Genomic DNA, 13,747 nt, shown 5'->3' on the forward strand with positions numbered 1-13,747 from the left:
AATAAACTATATTCTTTACCTTGGGTATGTGTAAGGATATGGGTGGAGAAAGGGAAGGAAAAAATATAGTTGGTTTTCTTTACTGTACTTTATCTCAATGAAAAACAACCATAATTCCTTTCAACATATCTGCTTTTCTTTGTAACTTAGTGTTTGGTGTGTATGCTTGAGTGGCAGAGAACAAAATGTACTTTTTGAAGACAGAAGTGTTCTAAATGTTCATGATGAGAACAACATGGACTGAACAAGCACAAATCATTCAGACACTGCTTTAGACTTCACATGTTGAATTTAAGTGACTTAAAATTGGGCCGAAGTAATAATCTAAAAATACATGGAGCTTTTTTTTTTCCTAAATCCAGCTTTTAGAATTTATGTTCTTATTGTATATCAAACAGCTGTTGATGACAAGTCTCTAAGTGACTGGCCCAAATCTGAGTTTGATAGTATTTTGAGATGAACTGTTCCCAGTCTAAACCAGCCTTGTCTCTGACAATGATAAACATCTATATTTACAGTGTTGGCTTTTGCTTTTGCTGGTGGCATGACCTGCATTGAAAATCTGCTGTCTAGAGATCTTGATGTTTTGGTGCAGCTAGACAACAGCATCTGAATCCTGATAGGCACAGAGCTGCAATGGGCACATTTGTAAGGTTGGAACAATGCTGGTTTTGAATAGTGTGAGTTGCTGGAAGATCTGTCAGGAAATTTCAAAACAAGTGAAATACAATAAAACTTTGACAGAATTTTAATGATTTTACAATGGCTAAAGATGTTCAAACCAATTTAGCTTGATTTCTACCTTTTTATTTTCTACTTTTTTATTTTATTGTCAATGTGAATGGTAGAACTGATTACAAAATATATGGTATAGGTTCATGAAGTATTTTAACAATGCTACCCAATTCTTTCATTACCTTTGCAGTAACTTTTGACAGAGCTTTATGGAAATGTAGGCCTCACTGAAAAATATTTACCTGAATTATTAAAATAATGTATAGCTAATAATAGTCTTATGAGAGCTTTGGATATGATTTGGATTTTCTGTATTCAAATAACTTGTATCAATCATCTTCAATTATAAATCAGTAGTTTGCAGAGAACTTCGAAAATCATTTATATTATATTGCTGTTTGTCTTTTAGAGATAGGTGAGAGAGACTCTTGTAATTGAGAGGAATCGTGTTTTCATCAGTAATTCTACTGGGGGGTTATTTTCTGGGGTTTTTTTTGTGGGGAGAGAAATTAAATGGGTGATTAATAAGGCTATGTTCTCTCTAAAAGCGATTATACTTTACTACTGGTCATGGTTGAAAGTCTTATTTTACAGTAATTTATAAAGCTCTGGGTTTGTGTTTTTTTTTTTTTTTTTCATTGAAGCTGAATATTTGAGGAGAAGATTCTGTTGTAAATGAGAATTGCGTGTTGCTTTGAGTTCCAAAAGGGCAGGTTTCATTTAGTCAGTACTGGCTGTGTACCACAGAAGAGCACTCCACTGGGCTTCCTTTATCAGGTACCAGGTTCTGCATTGCCAGAAGGTGCAGCTGTGGCTGTAGGCAAAAAGTCAGAGGAACTGCATCAGACAGTGCTACCTTGCAGTTTGTTCCTTGCTACTTAGTGCTGTTAAATAAATATTGATTAGATTAGACCTGTTATATGTGCTGGGCTTTTATCTGTTTATTCTATGCCTTGTGTTTTCTTTCTGTGTTGTTTTCTGCTGTATCTGAAACAAGTGTTAGTTGTTTGTTGTTTAGTAACTTATAGTTTCCCATCTTTTTTTTTTTTGTAGACAATCAAAACTCCTGGTGTATAAAAGAGTTGGCAAAGAGAAAAAATTGCACAACCTGTCATGAAACTTCATCACTCTCACTCACCTCTAGTACAGAAATACATGTTGTTTCCAAAAATGCAAGCTAACAAGTATTTGCATATTTAGTGCTCAGAGACATGACTTTTATTTTTGTGTATCAGAACTGTAATCATAAACTCTATAAAATTCTCTGCTTGGGTAAAGTTGATAGCAACTTCTTGTCCACTAGTACAGGGATGGAGAGTCATGTCCTTTGCTTTATGAAAGGAAACAATTGGTAGCATCCCGCAAACAGATGACTGGTGAATTCCCCTTAAAAGGGTCAAGGTGGAGAAGCTGTCAGTCAAAATACTCTTTTTCAGTAATCTGAGTCATTTACCTTCAGGATGGAGCTTCTCCGCTGGAGTCAGCTTTCCCTTTAATGCCATTCCAGAGACTGACATATAGCTCCTGGTGTTAATAGGACTGCACCTCCATCTATCTACAATTCAGACATCAGGATGGGAAGAAGTACTTGATCTGGTTAAAACTTGTCATGGTGCTCTAAATCATGACTTAGAGCCTTAAGCAAGCCACAAAGTATTAGTGGAGGTTGTTAATAAAGAGGGAAGCAAAGTTTCCATCAATAGCTTTTTCTTCACGGAGATATCTTTGTTGCCCAACTGCCCTTTGGTCTTCTCTTGCATGCTGTAACATATGAAGAATACACCTCACTGTGTTATATGTTTTATACTCTGTTTGGGCCTGGCCGGGCTGGCCCTGCAGTCAGCTGCACAGTTATTGGGGAGGCTTTCTGCTGGAGCTCCTTGCTTTGGCTGGTCTAAGAGATTGTGGGACACTACCACAGTGGGCTACTGCTGTTTTACTGCACTGCACCTTCCAGCCATGACCAGCCGACAGCAGCTATCCTTTGTTCAGCGCTCTGCCATGGGATAGAGGCGCACCTCGTTCCATACCTAAATGCTTCTACTGATTAAAAATTATCATGCTGTACCTTGGATGAGCTTGTGATGGGGAAACCTGATGTATATTTGGGTCACTGGTATTAATCATCTTGTATATTTTCTAGCAGAAGGATTTGATTAACAAATAATATTCTATTCACAATGGAATATTTTTCTGTCAGCACCAGAGATTAACTATTCCATGTAAATCCCTAGCATGGCACTGAAATTATTCTTGTATCATACATCACAGCATCTATTTATAAGCCAAATGGGCCTCATCATTCCAAAGAAATTCCTTATTTCTATTGAAGAGTACCCTGCAATGCCTAAGGGGTATTTAGAATAGTGAGGAAAATGTTTGTACTCACTGTTGTGACTATTACTTCCAAGAAGAAACCGTCAGCATCTCTGCTCCATGAATTTGCTTTAAATGAATGAGCATATACTAACAATCTTCTATCTAATATGTACAGGGAGAAAGCATCAGTAACAAACAGACTGCCTTCTTTATAGTAGCAGTTTACTGTAAGGTATTTACAGTATGTAAATATCCTGATCCATTCTACCATCGAATAGAAACCCCACAAACAGGGTATTTCTACATGTGTTTTTTTCTGCAGTTCAGTGCAAAGGTACCCAACCTTTGTTTGTTTAGAGAAGTATTGAACTTCGATAGACACTGACCCAAGATAGCAGGAGCTCTGTGTCAGCTATCCAGTCCACTGCTCAGAACACACTGCCCCACAAAGCTGCCTGCAGCTGTGGGTGGGCTCTTTCTGGTTCTCAAGCTGCCTCCTCCCTCTCCGATATCTTTGCTCTGCATGTGCTGGGAAGATACAGCCTGGTTTGGGCTGTATGTCAGCTGCATGCTATGTTAACAAAAGAAACAGATTCAATGGTACATCTTATCTTTGCAGGAGCTGCTGCAGGTCCCAGTGCTCTCCCATTCTACCACCGGGGGGGAACCACTCCTTTACTTTCAGGCATGTAATGCAAAATTCATCATTCAGATACTGAAATTGTTATATTTGTTGTTAAACTTCACCTCTGACTGCCAGACCTCTAGCTTGCTTTTGGCTTTTGCAAAAAGGAAGGGGAATAGAGACCTGTTAGATGAACGGTGCTTGCAATTCTTGCATAGTTGAAGTCTCATTGAAATTATTCTTTGCAGTGCTCAGATGATCTTTAATGCCCTTATCTAGTTCCTGTGATGCAGTAATACTCTATATTGTGGCAGTAAACACAGCAAATTTTTGCCACTGACTTGGCAACAGAGAGAGGGAGTGTTCAGCTTAGGAGTAGAGAGCTTTTATGGCAGAAAGCTCTGTGATCTCCTCTACTCTGGGGAATTCACCTTTGGCTGGCCCGGGCATTTGCAAGGCTGCAACTTACCATTTATTGATCCACATTTTTTTTCCCCCCTCTAGTTCTGACTCAGCATTTCCAATCTTAAGACAATGTGTGGGACTGCAATTCAGAAAAAAGCATCATTATTTCTGAGAGCAAACAAGGTGGCCTGGGTATGAATGAAAGCAGCTATTTTGGCAGCTCATACTGGGGGAGAGGGAAAGAAAAGGAGAGACAGTCTTACATTTATTTTCACATCCCTTAAATGAAGATCTGCATTAATGGTGCTTGACATCTGGATCAGAGAATAACCTCAAATTTTGCACCCTGAGGTCCCCATATTCCTTTTTTCCTTTAGCCTTGTGTTCCACAGCCCTTTGTTCATGCTTGCCTTTCCTCTGGACTCAGATTGCCTAACCTTGTGTCTCATCAACCCCAAACTAGTCCCTTCCAGTTTAGAAAGTCCACTTTCCTCTTTAGCAACATTCAGCAGAGACCTCCTTGCTTCTCCCACCTGTGACCCTTTTGCCTCCCAACAGGAATCCTCTCTGCACTTAAGCACAGGTCTTTGGATTTGGATGGTTCTGTTCACCCATGCCAGTGTTCCCCATTTCTGCTTCATGTATCGTGTCCCAAGGACCAGGAGTTCTGTTGATTCCTGCAGCCAGATTGGGAAACAGCTTGATGAAAAGTAGGAGACTGCAGATGGCTGTTCCTATTGCTGCCTTAACATCTGCAAGAATAAAATGCCAGTAAAGAGACAGGGAGATCTTTCTCTGGGTTGTGGCCTAGTCTTTTTGGCAGAAAGAACAAGTAGTTTTTTACATTTGCTGACATAAACAGTATTTAACTCCAGCTCCAGCCTAGTTGGTATCCCTTGGAATTTTGTGCAGTTTATGACAAGAACACCATGTTCGCTTTTTGAATGGCTAATTTTACTCACAGAGATAAATACTGGTAGTTTTTCTGGTGTAGCTGAATGAAAGAAGACTGCTTGGAGAACTGGTCTGGGCCAGGTAGCACAGGCAGTTATTTTTTCGGAGGGGTAAGTTCTGAATGAAATAGTCAAGGTCATAGTGGTGTAGCTACATCCAGAGTTACCAAGTTCCTGTGACTTGGATGAAGGTATTTTTCTTGGCAACTTCAGTAAAAGAGCACTGGCTCTTGTATGCCTTTGCCTTGGTTGTTACGTTGGTGAGGTAGAGGCCTGTAGAGTCTGTGGTCTAATTTAGTTCTTGGTCATCTATTTCAAATAATGAGTCAGACTTGCCCTGCCTGGCAGCAGTTCACAGAGTACCATGCCCTGGTCCTCTCTGACCTGGAATGGTTCATGACCAGCAATTATCAAAGAATTAGAGCTTTAAAAGGAGTGATTAACAGAATTTCTACTCTCTCTGTGAGTGCAGAAAATAACTGAGTGAACATATAATCATACCCAAATATTTTGCTAATCTCTTTTTGGGAAGGTGAGCGAGATGACTGGAAAGAAACTACAAAAGAAATGTAAATATATATAATGTGTATGTAAGAAAAATATCTATATATTTTTTGTAATTTGCATATGAAGTATCTTTGTGAGAGGCATGCAAAATCTTCTTTACATCAGGACGCCTGCACTTTGTTTACACCAAATTGGCATCTTCAAAGATGTGTCAAAACTGTGGAGTTTGATGGGTTTTGCAGTATGTAGTATCCTCCTTTTAGAAGCCATTTTATAATGTTTTCTTCTTGGAAACTGAAATTCCTCATAATTTAACAGTCAAATATATTAGAACTTGGGGAAAGTAAGGAAAGAGGAGGAAATTTCAACTGCATTATAACAAAAAATGCCTTTATTCTGATTAATTTGAAATACCTAGCAGGCCCAGAATTGCAAGAGAAGGGAAATCTATGATCCTGCTCACAAGGAAGAGTGAGAAGTAACCATCATTCAATTCACAAAGCATAATACGTGCAAAACTTTTTTTCCTTAACATTTTTTACTCTTTCAGTGCACATTAATGCTGACTATCTCTACAAATTGTCTGTATTTTAAATCAGATCAGTGTAATTAGCTAACTTCACTTATTAGCTTGAGCTGACTCTAGTGGTACAATGGTTGAATTGGTTGCCATTATACTTGTTAAACTGCTGTAAAGTAAGATTCTAACAATAGATTCCTACACTTAAATAGCACTGTGAGCACTGGTGCCCTATAAATCAACCAGACCTTTCCCTCCTGCTGTCTGCTCTGATAGACAGTTCTGCTGATGGGGGGACTCTGGAAGAAGAGATCAGGAAGAAGGGATGATGGATAAAGACCATCTCCTGTCTTGGGAGGAAATCAGAAAAATCCTTCCTTTGACTATCAACAAGCTGCTTTGTCAACATGTCAGAAGATTAATTATGCTCATGCAAGAAGTGAGAGCGACTGTTTTTCCCCCCTGGTTTTGGCGTAATGGGGTGGCATTCTTCTGAACTGTGGCAGAGAATTGCAAAGAAAGAGGCTTAAGAGATTTCAGTCCCCTAACATCACTGTCCCATAAGCGTTTGTAAAGCTCTTAGGCATACATCCGTGGTACTGTGAAGTTCTGCCAGTAATTGATTAATCAAAGTGTTTGTTTCAAGTGCAGTATGGACTTGATCTCATGAAACATTTGGTGCCAACCGCTGTTAAAGTCTGTCAGCATTACGGGTAGTTAGGGTTCTTTGTATAGAACAAACCTTCAATGAAAACAGACGCAGAAAAACTTTCCACAGCATAACTGTGAATGTGAAAACACATAACCATTCATTATTTTTTGAAGTTTATAAATCAATAAAAGGGAAAATCTCCAGTAAGTGTTTGGAGTATTTTATATTGAAGCTGAGCAAATCTGCTTCATGTTTTCTTTTACCCTTCATCCTTTTTTATATTTTTTAATAAATTAGTAATAAAGCATAATAAAAAATTAATGATCTTACCTTTTTAATTAATCTTTTGATAAATAAATTAAATGTGCTAACGAATTCTGACCAGATTAGGTTGAGGTAAAATACAAAAAGTGTTTTTTCTTAGAAAAAACTGTAAATCAGACACTTTAGGAGAAACGCTGTTTCAAATATGAGGCTGTTTTGACTTAGCCACTCGATATCTTCAAAAGCTCTCTAAATCTTGAAGAAACTCTCATTAAAAGGACTCCTTCCATTTGGCCTGATCTTTCTGACTTAATCCCATGCTCAGATGGAGAGCATTTTTTGTAATCTGCTGATTTCACATAATTTCGTTTTTTTTCTTGAAATGATCAAGTTTTGAGTTCATAAAAGGGAGAGTTAAAGAGCCACATCAGTTCATTAGTTTAGTTTCTTTGAAATAGTTTTTTCTGATTTTAATGTTTGCAATGCTAAACTATCAATGGGGGTGTTAGGGTTTTTTTGTGCTTCTGTGCAGCCTTCCTTGAGATTAATATCACTTTAAGATATGTTGAACTCCAATACGTTGTTGTTGAAACTGTAACAAACCCAAACATTTTGAACATGGATGTGCCTGACCTTGAAATGCTGCTGATAAAAGCTAGTGCTGTTAAATTGCATGCCAAATTAACCCTCATTTCCAAATGCTTTGTGTGTGTGTTTCCTGTAGGATAGGCTTTGATCCTGCCAAGCAACACTTCTTTTACAATCAGTTATTTTTTAATGAAGGAAAATCAATGAACAAGTTTCAGTACCTGATTTCAGCAGTAGTGAAATGAAATGTTTTCTTTTGTATCCTTCTACCACTATGCTTTGTCTACCGTATCAGATGTCTGACATGATATAGTGTTTTCGTGTAGAGGTAATGATGATTTTCAGCTTAAAACTTTATTTTCACATGTGTAAACCTCATCAAGGATTACAAGTTCATGTGAGAAAGGCACAGGAAACTGGCTAATGGAGTAGGCAAGGAATACTTTCTGAAGCAGTCTTTTTGTTGGTTTTTTTAAAATCTTACTGAGGCTTAGCATCAATAAAGACAGGGTTTGATCTCAATCAAGATAAAAAAATGTTATTTTCCTTGCAAATACTTTTTCCTTGAAGTATGCAGGTTCACATGTAGCAGTTTTCCATTTTGGAGCACACTTGGTACTGTTTTGTGTTTGTTTTCAATTCAGAAGTTATGTTACAGGGACATGTGCCTGTACAATCTACATTTTTTTTCATTTGCATCTTTTGAGAAGTATGGACTTGGTATGGATTTAATGTGCCTTTTTGGATCAGCAGACCTGTGTAACTCGGATGGTGTAAACTCCCACTGAAATTAGAAAACAGGCATGAGCAGAAACCACTCACATATAGACACTGGCTTTTTGCTTGGTTTTATTTGCTGAGGACCTCAAGTGTTCTCATTTAAAATGAAAGTGCATCTTTTTATCCTCTGGCAAATGAACTGCCATCTGCATAAATTCATTTGAAGGGGACATTATCTTCCTGTGTGAACTTTGGTGGGAAGTGCTTGCGGGCCATAAAGTGAATCATTAGTCTCTCTGGGCTGAAGCTGATATCTTGGCCTCTCTCTCTGGCATCTCCTTCAGGATGTTTAGCTCCTGGTCCTCCCCCCTCTGTCCTTTCTCTGCTACTGTGTCTGGGCCACACTGTCAGCTGGACCCATTCTTGTGCCCACCCACCTGCCCAGGCCAGGGCTGTGTCCTCTGTAAGGCCTCTGTAGCAGTATTACTCTTTCTTTTGGAGAGGGAAATACCACTATCCAAGCTTTCACCTTCCATCTTCACCATATCAGGAATGCATTCACTGGACTGGGCAAACTTATACCTGGTCTGTGTGAAAATTGTTTTCTGAGCCTGTCATCTTGACTGTGTTACCTTTCCTTTTGCATTCCTCTGCCAGCATTTTCTTGACTTTATAGCATTGGACCTAAGCTCTTTATCTTTTCTTTCAGGACCCTCAAAAAAAACCCCCTGAGGGTTGTTTCTCTCCATTATCTGCCCCTTGTGTTCCCTTGTTATTGAGATGTCAGCCCCAGGACCCAATCTGCCTAATGGGGCAGATGCAGCTATCCTTGATCTAGGGCCAGCCCCATGCCAGTGAGCCCTGCTGGGTCTCAGCTCCCTGGCACGAGGTGCTCTGATGAGGCATTTTAGCTGCAGGAGTGAAAGTATGGCTGCATGGAGCCATCTCAGCCAGCTCCCAAGCCAGGGTGGTTGGGCCTTCTCCAAGCCAGAGGTGACCAGTTGCTGTGCAGACACCAGCTCTGCTCTGGGATGAGCTTTTTTTCCACCCTGGCTCTGACCTGACCTTACTGCTGTCAGGCAGAGCCACTCAAATGGCTCTGCTCTGTGGTCCCACTCTCCGGAGTTGGATTTTTCTGTTATCCAGTGTATTCCAGCACCTGCTTCTACACGGGCTAACTGTATTCCCTGTGAAGCATGTTGTCTCATGTGGATACTTTGGAAAGGAGCCAGTCTGTAGGTCAGGGTATTGTCTTTCCTAGTATAAATACTCCCAACTCCAAGGCAACACAAACCATTACAAAAGTATATTGTGCTTTATGTACATGCTTTGGTGCAGGTGTTTGACCATTTTAGAGACTCAAGGGGGTGGTGTGGTGTGAAGGGTTGGGAGTGAGCAAGTCCAGAGCAAGAAGACTTTGGATTTTCCAAAGGCTTTGTTTTGTTTGTGAGCTTTTAAAGCAGCATCCCCTTTCCACTCTAAATGCAAGAATTAACGTTCCTTCAGTAAACCTTGATGCACAGTTGTTTCTTTATGCAAGACCACATTGGTTTCCACCTACTTTGAAGGACCCTGGGTTTACCTCCAGGAAAAACCAGAGGCAAGGTTTCTAGTTTGTGCCTAATGGTGGGGTTTTGCAGTGGTGAATGGAAATGAGGGGAGGCCTTCCCTCCCAAGCAGCAACGGATGCAGATTGCGGGCGAGTGGATTGCTCATGGCAGTGCTGAAGGGGTGTCTGGAGGTCTAGTCTAGCTCCTGCTCTTAAGAGGTCTGCTGCCAGCATTTGTATTAAAATTAATTTTAGAGGAGGATGAAAAAGGTGATAGGGTATAACCAAAGGTATTGCTGTATTATAACTGAGAGAACCTTAGGAAATGCTAATAGTTAGAGGAAAAGGTGATGGATTTGTTTTTGCCACTTTTTAGCAGCATTTCTCTGAGAATTTAAGAGAAAATGAATTCTGCTGAAGTGACCTTTTCTTCACCTCATACTGGCTCTCAAAAAGCCTGTGCTTCCAGAGCCATCCACACAAACACTCACACAACTAATGAAAAATCCAAGTGCACATGCTCCAAGGGATACTTAAGCATCTCTAAAAAAGATTCTTGTTGCTGCTATTATGTTAGAGGGCAGTAGTTCCTAAAGAAAATTGATTTTTCTTCCCCATTTTAATACCTTTCAAATGCTTTTAATCTGACCATAAGGAAAATGTGAGAAGTTCTAAAGAACTAACTAGAGGCTTTTTGAAGCCAGGAATATCTTTGTTGTTCTCCTTTAGCATATGTTTTCCTCTAAGGGCTTTGTTAAAACTTAAAAATAATATTTAGAAAGTGATAAGGTATCTGATCTTGCTCAGTCCTGTAGTTTTCTGTAGAAATTCAGGGTAATTGAAGATGCTACTTTTTTATTTTAAATTTGAGTGTACAACAGATAAATGTGAGCTTTGAAAGAGTCTGTTCTGGAAAGGAAGTAACTTGAGAAAAGTGGGCAACTTAGTAATTTTTTTTTAGCTTTCCTTTTAGCACAAAGTGTTCTTGTTACACTTGCTGACCTAGTTGTCTTACTGTTATTTCAGAGTGTACTTATTTTCTCTTTGGTATTTTTTTTATTTCTATATTCTTGGAGGAGTAAGGTGCAGCAGTTGCCTTATACCTGACAGTAGATCAGTCATATTTCCTAAATGAGACAATTTCTGTCTAATACTATTTTATTTTTTTGAAAACGGAGAACCTATATTTTTTTGTCTTGACAGATTAATGGCTGTGAATGACACCTTGCAATAAAATCAGCATTTTGGCACTGTCCCTGTTGGGTCTTTTGTATTTACAGGGGAGGAATCCTTGATCACCAGGTTGTTTTCTGTGCAAACACTGGGAGAATGCTGGGACCAACAAGGTTGAGCTGACCTTATGTGCTGGCCTGTTCCCTGCCACTGACTGTCATGTTTCAAAGGTTAAACTAACTGTGGATGAAATGTAATCAGTAGTGCACTGGATCCTTTCCAGAGCTCACTGGAGGAGTGCAATAACTGGCATTGTTAGCTCTGGGAGAGCAAGAGACAGAGGTCATTACCTGTGTGCGTCTGAGCATGAGGAACCAACTGCCTTTCCTGCTACCTCCCACATATGTTTACTTAAATCTTATCTGGAATTGTTATCCAGCTGGCCCCTGCTTTTTTTAAAAAATACATCTGTTTATTCTTTATACACTGTAATTTTCATCTTTCTGTTGCTTTCAGAGTTTCTGTGAGAGAAATGTTTTTCTCTCAAATCCTGTCATTAGATGGGATTTGAATCAATACCTGGGGAAGCAGAAAAGGCTGAAAGAAAGTATTGCTGTGTTTTTAGATGACAGTCCAACCTTGACCAGGATAAACCAGACACTACCCTTAAGACAGAGATGTACTGCACCAGCAGAGGAAAGATGATCTCAGTAAATTTTTCTTCCTTCACTAGTGGGTAGCTAGGAAAAGAGCTGGTACAATAGAAAGCTGGCAAGGGACAGAGCAAGTGTGGGAGGAGGAGGTGAAACAGAAGCACTGAAGCAAAGATAGCAACTCTGAGAATTGATTTCCTGTTTCTTTCTATACTCAGGCACTCATTTTCCCCAACTCCATGTCTCATTTGTGCAGAACTTTCAGTTCTCGGCATTCAGATCTGCAGCAGGAGTCTGTTCTCAGCATGAGATAAAAAGCCTTTCTGAAAGGCACCAGAAGCATGTAGCATATGGAGGGGAAGTACTGCTTGTTGTCACATTAGGGATGTTGAAGTCAGTATTTTTTCTGCTTATTTAGTTTTACACAGCCTACCCTCTGAAAATGCCTGTACAATAGCAATAGACTTAAGTGAGGAACAAAAAAAAAAAAGTCTTCCTTTTGCATTCTGTGAAATATTCTTACTCCATCAAAGCATGTTGTTTTCTTTATGGATCAATTGAAAACCAATACATTTAGCAGAAATGGAGACTTTTCCCTTGAAAGAAGAGCGAGGCAGACTTCTGTTTCAGAGCTAGTCAGACTTTAAAGACCTGTATTATTTTAATATATGTTTTTGTATACACTCCTGGTTGTTGTGCTATAATCAGCTGGTGGGAATATGAATGCCTTTTCCAGGATCTTTCTGTATTGGTTTTTCAGTTTATGCTGTAGTTTCTAAAGAAGCCCTGACAAAAGCAGGGGCCTGTACCAGTTTATGGGAAAGTCAGCTGTTTGGAGTAGCTCAATATAAGTTGGTTATGATGTTGTGAGAAGAAAGTGCCATTATCCTCCTTAGTCCACCTTTATTGGACTCTCTCAGGTTTGTAATCACAAGCAGAGAGAGCTCCAGTGTTTCTATCAGTTTTCCTCTCCTGCACTTCAAGAGTAGAATGATCTTTTCCTTATTCTTAAGTCTTCATGCGATCTCTCTACTTCAGTGTGTGTGAGAGAGGACAAGGTGTTCTCTTTCTATGTACATTTCTTGTGAAATTCTTATTGTTGAAAGGCCTTTTCTTCCCTTGACCATTTTTTTTCCTTCATACCAGAGCACTGGAGAATGGGAAGAACTGAGTAAAAGTACTAGCAACTGTCTTATCCTTGTGAATCCTGAGCAGTATTATTTCCCAGTCCTGAGTCTTTAATTTGTCTTTCTCTATGCTAGATTTCTTTTTAATTATTCAGAGAGCAGCTTGGTTTCTCCACCAACCTTTAGGTAAAACGCTTCAATGTCCGCTTTTGTAAATATTCCTGGACTTTTAGCATGACAAGCGGTGTCTGGATTAGGCATAATTTCTGTATGAATAGTTTCTACTCTACTGACACAACTATTCTAATGTTGGATATTTGTGATCTAAAATTTTGCTCAAGTACAGCACTTCAGGGAACTCTGTGGGCATTGTGAAAGTCTTGACATAGAGAGCTTTTCAACAAAATCAGTTTTGATATGACAGAAGATGTAGGCCCAAACTGCAGTCACAGATATTATAGATCAGCATGAGTAGTGAAGATGCCCGGATCTGTTTGTGGTTTTCCTATCAGGTCTATAAGGACCCCATCAATTTTCCAGTGCATGTGGAGGTCTTCTTTCTAGGGACCTTCTGTCAGCTCTGCTGAATGTCCTTACGAACAAGAAACCAGTTTCCTCCACTTCCCAAATGTTCAGTCAACTGCATAGAACTGGGTCCATGGCAATCCCAGCAAAGGGAAGACTTGTGCTTGCTCCTGTGTAAAAATAACTAGAAATCCTCAAAGAGAGAAAAGCATTTTGGGAAGGCCAGGCCCCACTGTATCTTTACGCACAAGCAACAGCCGTTAAGCAGGAAGCCCTGGAAGAGTTTCTGTTTTGCTGGAATATTGTAGTGATGAGGGAACCCAGACAACAAACTGGAAATAGCCTTGCTTGGAAAAGCCCTTTGTAACTGAAAAACAGGGTCTGCTTGGATTAAATATTTAAAGATTTTTTCAATATTCTGAACTGATCAAC

General features: G+C 39.5%; 1 protein-coding gene and 1 long non-coding RNA gene across 11 annotated transcripts in view; one reads left to right on the forward strand and one right to left on the reverse strand.

The window, feature by feature from the left end:
• The window catches only part of GREB1L (GREB1 like retinoic acid receptor coactivator), a 135,064-nt gene that overhangs the window by 34,998 nt on the left and 86,319 nt on the right, over positions 1 to 13,747 (forward strand). The gene's annotated exons all lie outside the window — the stretch shown is intronic.
• Positions 2,191 to 9,141, reverse strand: LOC113944903. Its single transcript, XR_003526879.1, has 3 exons — positions 8,921 to 9,141; positions 4,149 to 4,223; positions 2,191 to 2,290 (listed from the first exon to the last, which is right to left on the reverse strand). It is a non-coding gene; the product is annotated as an uncharacterized LOC113944903 (long non-coding RNA).

This window comes from Corapipo altera, unplaced genomic scaffold, assembly GCF_003945725.1.
Source record: "Corapipo altera isolate COAL_440 unplaced genomic scaffold, ASM394572v1 49, whole genome shotgun sequence".
NCBI classification, from domain to species: Eukaryota; Metazoa; Chordata; class Aves; order Passeriformes; family Pipridae; genus Corapipo; species Corapipo altera.